This window comes from Helianthus annuus, chromosome 4 (assembly GCF_002127325.2).
Source record: "Helianthus annuus cultivar XRQ/B chromosome 4, HanXRQr2.0-SUNRISE, whole genome shotgun sequence".
Taxonomy (NCBI): Eukaryota; Viridiplantae; Streptophyta; class Magnoliopsida; order Asterales; family Asteraceae; genus Helianthus; species Helianthus annuus.
The window spans coordinates 136,098,312-136,113,839 of NC_035436.2; the positions used below are offsets into that span (position 1 = coordinate 136,098,312).

General features: G+C 42.2%; 1 non-coding gene across 1 annotated transcript; it reads left to right on the forward strand.

Annotated features, from left to right (window-relative positions):
* The first annotated feature begins 2,106 nt into the window (after positions 1-2,106).
* LOC118491827 lies at positions 2,107-2,212 on the forward strand. Its single transcript, XR_004892272.1, has one exon. It is a non-coding gene; the product is annotated as a small nucleolar RNA R71 (small nucleolar RNA).
* Positions 2,213-15,528: the final 13,316 nt, after the last annotated feature.

Sequence of the window (15,528 nt, forward strand, 5' to 3'; positions counted from 1 at the left end):
ATAGCACCCTTGTTCGCTTTTATAACCTCCATCAATGCTTGCTCTTGTGCCAACTCCAAATTAGAGGCAATAATGACCGGTAAAGTGTCATTATCCCCTAGGAATACATACTTCAAATGGTTAGGCAAGTCCTTGAGCTCCAACTTTGGTGGTTCCTCCAATGATGGTTTTGTACCCGAATCGATCTCCACCGGTAAACCCTCGAATTGGTGGGTCCATGGTGGTCTACCTTCTTTCATTGCCATAGCATCTTGTGCTTCCTCTTCAACCCGTAGTGCATAAGCATGTACCTGTTCAGAAAAGTCACACAGGCAAATATCCAAACCATCCTCCTCATACTCATGCGGGTTGCATCCATCTACTATGTCTGCCATGAAACACTCATCAACACCGTTAGCATTAGAATTGTTAGTAAAAACATTCAAACGCATTTTTCGATTTCCAAACGCCATATCAACTGTACCAAATCTACAATCAATAATAGCATGTGCGGTGCTTAAAAATGGCCGACCCAAAATTATATTTTGTTGTTGCTTAGGGTCCGCCGATGAGTAATCCAAGACTAAGAAGTCCACCGGGTAATAAAACTCATCAATTTTCACAATAACATTTTGAACCATACCCCGAGGCAACTTATGAGACAAATCGGCCAAAACAACCGTCGTCTCCACCCTTGCTAATGGACCAAAGTCATATTGGTCGTATAAGCTCCCCGGTAAAATGCTAACTCCGGCTCCAAGATCTAGCAACGCCTTAGCCATTTGAAAATTACCAACTTGTACATTAATCAATGGCGTACCCGGATCTTGGAGCTTAGGAGGAAGCTCTCCATTCAACACCGCGCATACTTTCCCGGTCAAATCCACCCGCTTAGGCACTTTCTTTTTGTTTTGCCTTTTTTGTGTACATAATTCTTTTAAGAATTTTGCATAAGCGGGGACTTGTTTTATTGCATCGAGGAGTGGGAGATTTATTTTTACTTGTTTGAACATATCCCACATCTCCTCTTTTTGAGGACCTCTCGACACAATAAAATTTTTCTTTCCCGGGTCAAGTAGGGCCGATGGAAATGGAACTTGACTCGGTTCACCCTCAACTTTTTCATTCTTTTCACTTTCACCCAAACCCGGTTTTTTAACAATTGTTTCTTTTGGTTTAACCGGTGAAAGTTCATCATCACTTTCAATTCCCGTGATATCCTCAACCACCCCCTCAACCAATTCGGATGACAAATTGGCTTTAAATTCTTTCCCACTTCTTAAAACACTAACATGATTAATATTAACATTACCTCGTGACGAACCATGTGAAGGGTTTACCTTAGTGTCGCTTGGAAGTTGACCCTTTCCTTTCTTCAATTCCGCCACATCGGTTGCTAATTGACCCATTTGGGTTGTTAGTGATTGGATGCTTTTATCACGAACCTCATCTTTTTGCATTCGCACTTCGTCAAGTTGGTTCCGTTTTTGCATCTCCATTTGCATGCTCTTTAGCATCTCCATCACCTCGTTTCCACCCGAAGGCCCCCCTTGTTCTTGACCCGTTTGGTATTGCTTTTGATAACCTTGGTTATTTCCGCCTCGGTACCCACCTTGGTTATTGTAAGATGGCCGTGAACCAAAATTACCTTGGCTACCTTGAAAATTTGGGTTTGCTTGATTTGAAGGGTTCCCATATCTAAAGTTCGGATGATTCCTCAATCCGGGGTGGTAGGTATTAGAATTCATGTTGTTGTAGTTCCTACCACCTCCTCCTTGACCTTGACCTTGAACCGCATGGACTTCCTCGTATTGCCCGTCCAACATCCCTTGGCAATTTTCAGCCGCATGACCTATTTCATTACACAAAGCACAAACATCATATATTTGGTTAGTGGTTTGAACATTACCATCATCTATGGCGTGCACTTGCGGTCAGGTAGTGGTCGGTCGGGCTCTTCTTGAAGCTTGAGCTTTCCTCTTTGACGTAATTGCCATGCTTTCCAAGAACTCCCAATCTTCATTCTCATAGTTTGTTCCAAAAGTCCCACCGGTGATAGACATCAAATCGCGTGCGTCTTCGGCACTCAACCCCTCATGAAAGGCATTCATTAACTCCCACAATTCGATTCCATGGTGAGGGCAATTCTTTATCATCATATTGAATCGTTCAAACGCTTCATGGAACATCTCACCATGTTGTTGTTGGAAGCTCCTCAACCCCTTTCTAGCATCATTGGTCTTTTGGGCGGTATAGAACTCGTCTAAGAAAGTTTGTTGCATTTCCCCCCAAGTGTAAATAGATGCCGAAGGCAAAGTGTAGAACCACTTCTTTGCCTTATCCTCCAAAGAAAACTGAAATAAGACCAACTTGACTTCATTGGCCGAAAAACCTTGACTCCCAAAAGTGTTGCAAATTGAGTCAAAGGCCTCTAAATGGAAATACGGCTCCTCCGTTGCTAACCCTTTGTACTTCGGTAAACTTTGCAACGAGTTTGTTCTTACTTCAAAAGTTCTCCCTTGGTTGTTGTGAGGGATAACCACCGGTGAAGGGTTTTGAGTAATGATTGGCCTGAAATGTGCCTCTATTCCCCTTGCTTGTTCCCTAAGATGCCTTCTTGGAACACCCAATCGACCCCTTGGACGAATAGGACCCATTGGTCTTGGTATAGGCCCTTGTGGTGCAATTGGTTGTTGGGGCATCGGTGGGTATTGAATCTTCCTTTGAAATTGTGGTTGTACATGTTGTGGCCGAACTTGTTGCAATGGAATAGGTTGTTGTATTGATGGCCCTTGTGGTCTTGGCCGAATGTGTTGTGGTATAATTTGTTGTTGTGGCATACCACCAACACTTGCCATCCCTTGAGATTGACTTTGCAAATACCCAAACTCCCCTTGATCACCATAACCTCCATAACCGTACCCATCATCTTCATAACCCTCATAATCTTCAAATCCCTCATCATAACCATCTCCTTGAATTCCCGAGGTCTGCCCAAATGGGATGGTCGAATACTGAAAGCCCGATTGTTGTTGTTGTGGTCTAAAAGATTAAGTAGTATGCACGATAGTTGAATTGGGTGCAATTGTGAAGGTAGATGATGATTGACCCGTAGTTGGGGGAAAGAAGTGAGATAATGGTGGGATTGTGGTGGATGGATTGTAGGTGATGGTAGGCTCAGTTTGAGTGGTGATTGGTTGGGTGACATTGGATGGTGTAAATTCAGCGGTGGTATTAGGTAATGTAGTGTTTGGTGATGGTTGAGTGGAAGTAGGTATAAAGGATGAGGATGATTGACTGGTTGTAGGTGGAATTTGAGAATCAGCCATGATGTTTCTCGGTGTGATGGGTGAAGTGGGTGAACCAATGATTTTGTTTTCTCGCACTAAAACTCGGTTTTGTCTTAGCGTTCTTTCAATTTCCGGATCAAACGATAGCGGTGATGACCTGTGAGAGCCTCTAGTATGCATACACCTGAAGTACCTGCACACTAAACACAACCAACGTAAACCTGAAAATAACAAACAAAACTATTAAACTAACACACGTTGCGCACTACTCCCCGGCAACGGCACCAAAATTTGACGTGATGTCGTGGGTCACGCAAATTTAATCCCCAAACAACTATAGATAGTGGTAGTAGGGTATCGAACTCAGGGAGTATGTGGAAGATGTGTTGAATGTATAGCTTTGTACTTAAACTAATTATTAGACTAAATTGCAGAAAATTAAAATTCAAGAGTTTGGATTGTCGTTTTAGAAAACTAAATTAAAAACTAATTCAAATCAAAGTTGGTTGTAAAACAAATTAGGAGAGAACAATGATCACCTTAGGTTTCAGTTTCTTTAAACAATTGTGTGTAATTCAACTAGAAAGAGTTACATAGACATAACTCATGTATAGATGATTCAAGTGATAAAAGGGAACAAAGTACTCGGATTATATAAACGCGAGGTTGTTTCCCGATGACCAATTAATCAATAACCAACCCTAACCCTTCCCGTGATATCTCGATTGCCAACGGCACCAAGAACGTACGATTAAGACTAGAAATTGCAATATTGATTAACAAACTACAAACAATCAAAAATACACCATGACATTCAAGCAACGCAAGTTATCATTCTAGAAATTCAGAAATTAAACACACAAAAGTTCAAGAAACATTCACCTAAGATGATCACCGAAGAGTTTAGCCGGACATGGCTCGGTGAATCATCATCATAATCAAACTAGTGTTCATACGAATCAAAAGCACAAACCGAATGATAAGAAATGTTCAAAAACCAAACCAGTTCTCCAAAATCGCCCCAAAGATGTCCTAGAACCGTCCAATGATGAGAGATAGTGAAAAGACACTCAAAAACTGATTAAATGATGGCAGTTACACTTTGGTTCGCAGCTTCCACCGTAAATTACGGCTCCACCGTAATTTACGGTGATCATGGTTCTTTTACGGCATGAGTAAACTGTGTTACGGTGGAGAAGAAAATAAAATCCAGGTCCACCGTAAATTACGGTCCTATTACGGTAGGACCGTAATTTACGGTGGTGAGCTTCCTTGACTTCTTTGTTGTGTCTCGTGTTCCACGCTCGACCCGTTCTTCACCAACGCCTCCAAAGCTGCGTTTACTCCATCTTTTAGCTCCTAAACTGCACCTGAAACATAAGCACCGTAGTTATCTAATTCAAGATAATTACACGATTAAGTGGAGGATTATTTCGTCTTTTAACATGCTTAAGGGTTGTCCAAAGGACCACCCGTTAATCACCCGAGGTTTTTTATGCCGGAGATCATTCATTGATCAAGGGCTTTTTCCTCGTATAAATCCTTGTGTCACTTGTGCAATTTTCATTTAAGTGATCCTTTACTTTATCCATAACTACAAGCATCATTCCCCGTTAACAGAGAGTTTGGTTGCATTATCCTTGTGTGATTTTTGACCAAAACAGTTTGGCGCCCACCGTGGGGCAATTGGTGCTTCATTCATAAGAAAGTTTTTCTGTTGGTGATCATTCCGGAGCGTTGCATGGCTTCATCGTTGAAGAATACCTCCACAGCGATGTCTGCGGTCAATTCATCTCAGGGCATTCCACCTTTGCCTCCACCACCTGCTGGATCTCAGAAAAATGCTGAGAAGAGACCTACTCCCATTTTCTCTAAAACTCCATCTTCTTCTGCTCCAACTTCTTCTGCTCCCAGTACTAGCGATATATTTACTTTGATTTTGCAGATGAGGGATCGTATTCAGCGGCAAGATGAAACTAATGACAGGATCCTTGAGGATATCAGAGATCTCAAAAGACAGAAGAAAACGGCAGAGGATCATTCTCCACTGATGCCCAAATCTTTGAATTTTGATACTCCGATGATTACTTCTCAGCTATCAGAGGTCCCAGACATTCAACATGTGGGTGGATCAAGAGGAGTACACCTCGGCTCAGCAATAGTGACTCAGGCATCAGGTTCATATTTCCAGCCAGCAGGATCCAATACCCAGCATATGGGATCCTTCATGAATTCAGGAGCCTACTCAGGAGCACAGCAGGTTCTAGGATCCTCCTTCGTTCCAGGATCATCCCAGGTTCAAAGATCCTCCTTTGTTCCAGAATCATCCCAGGTTCAAGGATCCTCCTTTGTTCCAGGATCATCCCAGGTTTAAGGATCCTCCTTAGTTCCAGGATCATCCCAGGTTCAAGGATCCTCATTTGTTCCAGGATCATCCCAGTTTCAGGGATCCCTCCAGATGCCAGGATCCTTGAAGAGTTTGCAAACAGGAAGTTCAGATGTCCATCAAGGAGATTTTATTCCAATGCAGACCATTGCTTCCACTGGTCCCTCCATCGTCCCAGAGTCCCAGCAATATGGATTCATATCCAGTATTCCTAACTTGAACCCAATGGGAGGTAACACTTTTAATAATTCTCTTACCACTAACCATGGATTCATGCAGGATGCAGGTATCAACCATGCTATGGTTAAAGAACTGCAGAAACTGAAGGATATGATATCAAGTGTTCCAGGGGTGGTCAAACCTATCCCGGAGATTGCAGATGGAAGCCATAAGGTATCTCTTTTTGCACCACTAATTTGTGATGCTGAGATACCCAAAAGATTCCACATTCCAACTATGAAGCTATATAATGGTTCAACGGATCCTGAGGAACACATAGCACAATACAGGGAAAGGATGGAGATCAATCCGATTCTAGAAAGGTTAAAGGAAGCGTGCCTATGCAAGGGATTTGGATCCACTCTTACTGGATCAGCTCTCAAATGGCTGCTAAGTCTTCCCCCTTACTCTATTACTTCGTTTGCTAACCTAGTTAACTTATTCAATAATCAATTTTCTTGTAGCAGAAAATTTGAACGTTTGACTAGTGATTTATATAGGATAACTCAAGGTCCTAATGAATCATTAAGAGATTATATAACCAAATTTAGTAAAGAATCCTTGGACATTCCCAACTTGGATATAGCCACGGCTGTTGAAGCCTTCAAGATGGGGTTGCTTAGGGATTCATTATTTTATGATGATCTTGTTATGACACCATGCAGGAACCTAGATGAAGTAAGGACTCGGGCACTCAGATTCATCCGGTTAGAGGATGACAAGAGGATCCAGGAGAGACAAGCAGGATCCTCAAGACAAGAAAAGCAAGGATCCTCTTTCAAAAGCAACAAATTCAAATCCTATAACAGAACTGACAACCAGAATGTGCATGCTGTTGACCAAGAAGAAGAGGATGAGGATTATCCTCCGATTTCTGAATATTGTTTTTCCGTTGATAACCATGAACTAATCCTTGCAATGCAGAATCTCGGAGAAAAAGCCAGATGGCCCAGAAAAAATGACAAACCAGTTGCAACTAAAGACAAATCAAAGTGGTGTGCATACTGTTTTGGTCAAAAATCACACAAGGATAATGCAACCAAACTCTTTGTAAACGGGGAATGATGCTTGGTATGATGAACAAAGATAAGGATCACTATAATGAAAATTGCACAAGTGACGCAAGGATTTATACGAGGAAAAAGCCCTTGATCAATGAATGATCTCCGGCATAAAAAACCTCGGGTGATGGAAACTACCGATAACCAAACTTCAATATAACAAACAATGTTTACAACTTCGGATGGTAACGAGCTAGGTATAAGGATCACTATAGTATCGTATGCTAAAGCGTGTGAGAAATGTGTTGTGTCTTCCAAATGCTGAAGAGTGCCCTTTATATAAGTGTGTGTGGTCGTATTTTAGGCAAATCACCTAACTACTAGCTCGTTACCCCTTTAGAAATAGAAGTAAATTTAGCCTAATTAATTGCCCTTGAATTGTGCTGAGTTTCCATATTCTCCATAACGTCCATCTTTGATTATGCATGTGCGAAATTAGCGTGACAGGTTCCTTACGTTGCTAAGACCTGGTCCAACTCGTAATTCCTGTAAAACAACATTAAATCCAAAGAGAACGATCGTTAGTATGAGGATCCTTAGGATGATTCATGATCCTGATCCTGGAGCTCCTCTGAGGATCACTATCTGCCAAAGAAACAAGGATCACTTGTTAGGATACCAAGTAAGGATCATAGGTCATAAAAATACAGCCCTAACAATTGCCCCCAAAATATAAGGAGTATTTATGTAATATTAATGAGTTATATTTTGCTGGATCTTATCCATAACTAACTCAACGGGTATATAGCCGTTAAGAACGAACTATCCGTTGCAATCTGACGTCATGGAGGTGACAGCCCTGCATAATCATGATTATAAATAGAGATAGGGATAGAATCGTTTGCATTTAAATTCAGGAACTCTTCCCTTTATAACCGCGACCAGAGGATTGAACAGGTATTCCCCTCTATCTTCTTTCATCCTTGCTCTGTTTTTCTTTTCTTTTTCCATCGTTCTGCGAAAGATGTTGCTCCGGAACTCTCCCTGTAAGGATCCTAAGAAGAGCAGCCCCTTGAAGGGTCAAGGGATCATCAAGGATTCCCCCACCGAAAGGTGTTGCTTTACCGACCCTCAAATCGATAAAATCCGTCATTGCTTCCCGGCGGAAACCCTTTTCAAGTCTTTTAGTCCTACCGCTTTGAGTGATTTCATCTCTGAGACTTGGGTAGCTTTCCCGGTCACTCCTTTCATGATAGGATACTCGTATCCTTTCCCTCAGTTTACCCAATCCTTTTTCTCTCTTACCGGCATCTGCTATATCCAGGCTATGTCGATGATCTGGAGGGTCTTATACACCCTTGAAAGGATCATCGAACAAGAAGGGATAGACCTTGGCATGGCAGAGTTGGCTGAGATGTATGATCTCACAACTTTTGGATCCCACCGATATTTGTTCAAACGAAAGACCGGAGAAGAGCATCCTGTTCTCAAAGTTAAAAAAAATGACATGAACTGGAAGCGGTGGTTCTTTTTTGTAAAGAGAGATACCATCCCTAATGGGGAGGATTTGCCCAAGAAGTGGGTCACCCATGGTAGGATATAGGATCCTGGAAGGATCACCGTAGAACTTGTCCTGTAGCATGAGAATCACTGATGTTCTGTTGTTTTCTTGTTGTGCAGCTATCTCCGTTTCACACCTGAAGTTGACTCCTGCTGCAAAAGAGAGATTTCTGGCTTTTAAGAAGCTCGATCCTGAAACAAGAACTTTCCAGGTTACTGTCCAGGATTCTCAGGAAGTATCCTCTGCCTCTGTCACAATGTCAAGCAAGTACCCTTATTTAAAAAGCAATTCTGTGTAGGATTTCAAATTTAGCTAGAATACTTATCTTATTTTGGTTGTGTAGGTGCTGGAAAATCCTCTAAGTCTGCTTCAAAGTTCAGCATCGATGATCTTACTAATGTCAAATCTGCAAGGAAGAAGACTCCTGCTGCTAGCCCAACTGCTTCAGCCCCTAAAGCACCTATCAGGGGTAAAGGAAGCAAGAAGAGAAAGGCCTCTGAGGATTTGCAAGGTCTGCCCCTGCTCCGCCAAGAGTTTCTGGACTACTTTAACGAGGTAAGGATGTCTGTGTATCCTGACAGTTTTGAGGATCACTTGTTTCTGATGTTACGCCTTGTTTTCCTTGCAGAAATTTTCTGAGATAGAGACGTATGTTGGCAACGTCGAGGATCAAGACCGCCAGATTGCTGACCTTCAACAAATGGGTGTGCTCAAGGATCTTAAGATAGCTGACCTTCAGAAGGAGCTCCGGGCCACCAAGGATGATGCTGCCAAGATGCTGATCAACTTTGACTATGAGAAGCATGAGATCACCCAGGATGCCAAGGTCTCTGCTGCAATAACCATGTATAAGATCCAGCTGCAGATGGCTATGGAGGCTCAGGATCCTGCCTTTGACAAGAGCACATGGAATGTAGAGGGTTGGAAGGCGAGGCTGGCAGAGTTGGAGGATGATGAAGAAGCTGAGGAGATCCCGATGCTTGAGGGTGGAGGCGCTGGCAAGGATCATGCTGGAGAGGCAAGCGGAGCTGGTGGTGATGGTGCAGCGAAGGATTGAGCTGCAGGATTGGGCGATGAAGGAAACTTCTAGACATAGCCGGAGCCCAATTTTTTGTTTGGTGGTTGTTGATGTTTTTTTTTAAACAATTATGGTCTGTAATTCGAACAATAGTTTTAGGGTTAAGGATCCAGGATCCTTCAGACAATAGGTAGGATTACAAATGGTGGAGGGATCCTCTGTTTGGGGGATGAAGCCATTGTGATCCTGCCGCCTTTTAATTTCCTGCGTGCTATGACCGCACAAACAATGGACACCCTTTGCCAACCCATGTGGACGGGCCACGTTTTGCTGGTAGAAACGTGGGTTGGCAATTTTGACAACTTTTGAAAGGGTTAAATATTTAATAAATAAAACTTTTAACTTTTGACTTATCCTGTGATGTTATCCTTGTATATCTTTTATTCCTTCAATTGTTTTGATTTATGCTTGTACGAGTAAGAAAAGTTAAGCACATTATGCTTAAGAAATTTAGGATATGATCCAGGATCAAATATCCTATAGTCGAGAACTTCCAAAAAGTAGTTAATTTTAAGGATCATAGGTTCAGTTGCCAAGATCTAAGGGTTATTCAAATGAATAATGAATGAAATTAAAAATACTTAAGGATCATACCTGAGGACCCAAGTTAGGATCCTAACCTTTAATCAGGATAACCATAAGTAACACTTTAATGGATAATAAGGATTGAGGATCCTTAATTGTTTAACTTCGAAAACCTGAAAAATAGAATATAACTTGGGGCTAAGCCAATATAAAAGATAAGTTAGTAATTGGGGACAAGCCCAAAGGATAACTGGGGACAAGCCCGAAGGATAACTGGGGACATACCCGAAGGGTAACTGGGGACAAGCCCGAAGGATAACTGGGGACAAGCCCGAAGGGTAACTGGGGACAAGCCCGAAGGATAACTGGGGACAAGCCCAAGGATCGTATGTAAACTGGAGTATGGCCCTCACTGGCGACTATCCAAACTTAGTGACATGAAAATGCCAAAACCTTAGCTAACGTGAAAACGTTAGAAACCTTAGGAACGGATGTATGGTACGTCTACCATTATACGTAGGATCCTAGGTATAGCCAGTACGATGGGGTTATCAGCCCCTAAAGCGAGTACTGGTCCCAAAGACGTGAACTATACCAGGATCGTCGTGCGCTACAGGCGAAAACTAGGGACAAGCCCAAAGGATAACTGGGGACAAGCCCAAATAACTGGGGTTGAACCCAAGGATCTGAGTTGCTTCTGAAGATTGTCGACATTATGCTAAGGATACCTAGACTTATCAGAACTCAAAATCTCGTGAGAGAAGGATGAAGGATACATGATCCTTATCCTTAAATAAGAAGATATGTAAATAAGAGTTCAAGCTTAGGATACTACCAGAGCAAGGATCATTGACGCTTCAGGGATCCTTGAAGGATACTTCTAGTGTAAGGATCATTCATGCCGGAAGGATCCTGCTCACATGAAATATTTTTTCAAGTGGACAGCATTCCAGGCTCTTGGTAACAGATTACCTTCCATGGTAAGCAATCTATATGCCCCCTTTCCTGCTTCGGCTTCAATCAAATAAGGGCCTTCCCATTTTGGTGCCAATTTCCCATCAGCAAGATTGGTGGTATTTTGGAATGCTTTTCTCAATACCATATCCCCAACTTGGAATTTCCTTATCCTGACATTTTTGTTATAAGCACCAGCCATTCTCTGTTGGTAGCTAGCCATCCTTATCCTAGCCAGATCCCTGATTTCTTCAATAGTATCCAAGTCTTGAGCCAGGTTTGCATCATTTTCCTCAGGATCACGGGTACTTGTTCTAGCAGTTGGAACCACCATTTCTGTTGGGATCACTGATTCTGCCCCAAACACCAAAGAGAAGGGTGTTTGACCAGTAGCATTCTTGGCGGTTGTCCTATCAGCCCAAAGCACATAAGGCAATTCCTCTGCCTATTTCCCCTTCTTGGATCCAAGTTTCTTCTTCAGATTGTTGATGATGATCTTGTTGGATGATTCTGCTTGACCATTGGCTTGTGGGTGGACTGGTGTTGATGTTATCATCTTAATCCCCCAACTGTCACAAAAGTTAGTAGTCCTACTCCCAATAAATTGGGAACCATTATCTCATACAATTTCAGAAGGAATGCCAAATCTAGTTGTAATGTTTCTCTTAATAAAGGATATAACTTCCTTTTCTCTGACTTGGGCAAAAGCTTCAGCCTCTATCCACTTGGAAAAGTAGTCAGTCATGGCAAGCATGAACACTTTCCCACCAGGTGCTTTAGGGAGCTTGCCAACTATATCCATCCCCCATCTCATGAATGGCCAAGAGGATGGTATAGGATGTAGAAATTCAGCCGGCTGATGAAGGATATTGCTGTGTCTTTGACAAGGATCACACTTCTTAGCATACTCCACAGCATCCCTTTTCATAGTTGGCCAGTAGCATACAGCGGCAGGATGAAACTAATGACAGGATCCTCAGGGAAATTGGAGATCTCAAAAGACAAAAGAAAACGGCAGAGGATCATTCCCCACTAATGCCCAAATCCTTGAGCTTTGATACTCCAATGATCACTTCTCAGCCATCGGGAATTCCAGACGTGCAAATTATGGTAGAATCAAGAGGATGGCACCTCGGATCAACAGCAATGACTCAGGCATCAGGCCCACACTTTCAGCCGGCAGGATCCTATCCTCAGCATATGGGATCCTTCATGAATTCAGGAGCCTATCCGGCAGCACAGCAATTTCAAGGATCCTTCCTTGTTCCAGGATCGTCCCAGGTTCAAGGATCCTCCTTCGTTCCAGGATCATCCCAGATACCAGGATCCTTCCAGATGCCAGGATCCCTAAAAAGTTTGCAAACAGGAAGTCTAGATGTCCATCAAGGGGACTTCATTCCAATGCAGACCATTGCTTCCACTGGTCCCTCCATTATCCCAGAATCCCAGCAATATGGATTCACGAACTTGAACTCAATGGGAGGTAACACTTTAAATAATTATCTTACCACTAACCATGGATTCATGCAGGATACAGGTATCAATCATGCTATGGCCAGGGAGTTGCAGAAGCTAAAAGATATGATCTCAAGTGTTCCAAGGGTAGTCAAGCCTATCCCAGAGATTGCAGATGGAAACCATAAGGTATCTCGCTTTGCACCACCAATTTGTGATGCAGAGGTACCCAAAAGGTTCCATATCCCTACTATGAAGCTGTATGATGGTACAACGGATCCAGAGGAACACGTAGCACAATACAGGGAGAGGATGGAGATCAATCCTATCCCAGAAAAGTTGAAGGAAGCATGCCTATGTAAAGGATTTGGATCCACTCTTACTGGATCAGCTCTTAAATGGCTGCTAAGTCTTCCCCCTTACTCTATTACTTCATTTGCTAATTTAGTTAATTTATTCAATAACCAATTCTCTTGTAGTAGAAAATTTGAAAGATTAACTAGTGATTTATATAGGGTAACTCAAAGTCATAATGAATCATTAAGGGATTATATAACTAAATTCAGTAAAGAATCCTTGGACATTCCCAACTTGGATATGGCTACGGCTGTTGAAGCCTTCAAAATGGGACTGCTTAAGGATTCATTGTTCTATGATGATCTTGTTATGACACCATGCAGGAACCTAGATGAAGTAAGAACTCGGGCACTCAGGTTCATCCGGCTAGAGGATGACAAGAGGATCCAGGAGAGACAAGTAGGATCCTCAAAACAGGAGAAGCAAGGATCCTCCTTCAAGAGCAATAAGTTCAAGTCCTACAATAGAAATGACAACCAGAATGTGCATGCTGTTGACCAAGAAGAGGATGATGAAGATTATCCTCCAATCTCAGAATATTGTTTTTCTGTTGATAATCATGAACTAATCCTTGCAATGCAGAATTTAGGAGAAAAAGCTAGGTGGCCCAGGAAGAATGATAAACCATCCGGGACTAAAGACAAGTCAAAATGGTGTGCCTACCATGAGGATTTCGGGCATCTAACTGAAGAATGCATAGCTTTAAGAAAAGAAATTGGATATCTGTTAAGCAAGGGGCACCTAAAAGAATTGTTGGGAAGAAAAAAGCAAAGGATTCAGGATCCTGAAAGGATCCCAGAAAAGGCTCCAGCACCTCCGACAAATGCACAAGTGATCAAATTTATTTCCGGAGGATCAGACATCTGTGGTACATCCTTCTCGGCGGCCAAAAGGCATGCAAAGGAATCAAAAATGGATAATGGAGAAAGACCTATTAGAACATCAAGTGTCTCAGAAGGGAAGATGATAACGTTTGATGAGGATGATCGCATTAACATTCAGGATCCTCATCATGATAGTTTAGTTATTACTCTCTTTATCTCTAACCATTTTGTCCGCAGGATCCTTATCGATGGAGGAAGCTCAGTGAACATTATCCAGCTTGATGTTCTGAAGAAAATGGGTATCCCAGAATCAGACATCACACCAAGATCCTCTGTGCTTGTAGGGTTCAGTGGAGAAACGAAGAAAACTCTGGGGGACATCAAACTCCCAATCTACGTGGAAGGATTACATAATTATCAGAAATTTTGTGTTATTGACTGTTTATCTTGTTGCAATGTTATCCTTGGCAGGCCTTGGATACATGATATGAAAGCAGTCCCATCCACCTACCATCAATGTGTGAAGCTCCCTAGCCCATGGGGAATAATCAAGATCGACAGTGATCAGCAGGAGGCTAAGGATTGTTATACCTCATCCATGAAGCCAACCTCGTAGCCAAGGGAGCAATAGCAATTACAGTATCCTCCGAGGAATGTCTTGGAGGCAAGGGAACAAGATGTGGATGAAATCCTCTTGGATCCTAGTGATCCTGAATCAAAAATCTATATCGGATCAGGGATCCTTGGCAAGATGAAAGAAGATATGATATCCTTCCTCAAAAGAAGAAAGTCTACCTTTGCATGGAAGCACGAAGATATGACAGGTATATCTAAGGATATCATAACTCATAAACTTGGCATTGACAGGTCTATAAAACCAATCCATCAAAAAAGGAGGAAGTTTGCACCAGAAAGGAATGCCATTATCCAAGAAGAAGTAGAGAGACTACTTCGAGCAGGTATGATCAGAGAGGTAAAATATCCAAAATGGCTAGCCAATGTGGTTGTTGTCCAAAAGAAAAATGGAAAGTGGAGGGTATGTGTCGATTTCACCGATCTGAATAAGGCATGTCCCAAGGATCCTTTCCCATTACCCCACATTGACTCCATGGTGGATGCAACGGCGGGACATGAACTGTTGACCTTTATGGATGCATCATCTGGATTCCAACAAATTCAGATGGAACCATCTGACCAAGAGGATACAGCCTTTATGACCCCAACAGGTTTGTATTGCTATATTGCCATGCCTTTTGGATTAAGAAATGCAGGTGCAACATATCAAAGGCTGGTGAATATGATGTTCAAAGATCAAATTGGACAAACTATGGAAGTATACATAGATGATATGGTAGTCAAATCAAAGAAAGCTGAGGATCACCTAAGGGATTTGGAAGAAGCATTTGATATCCTTGATAATTATAACATGAAGCTTAATCCTTCAAAATGCCACTTTGTTGTTAAGGCAGGTAAATTCCTAGGATATATGGTAACTCAGAGGGGCATTGAGGCAAGTCCGGAGCAAATTAAAGCACTAGGGAACATCAAGTCCCCTGCCAATGCTAAGGATGTGCAAAGGCTAATAGGCAGGATAGCAGCTCTGAACAGGTTCATATCAAAATCCTCAGAAAAATGTAAAGAATTTTACGATATCCTAAGGAAGAACAAGAAGTTTGAATGGACTGAGAAACATGAGAATGCTTTACAAGCCCTTAAAGAATATATGTCCTCAGCACCAGCATTGTCAAAGCCCGAAAAAGGAGATGTGTTATCCTTATATTTGGCGGTATCCTCAACCGCTGTAAGTGCTGTCCTTGTTAAGGATCATGAAGGTACACAATATCCTATCTACTATGTAAGTAAGAGTTTACTTGATGCCGAATCCAGGTACTCACACCT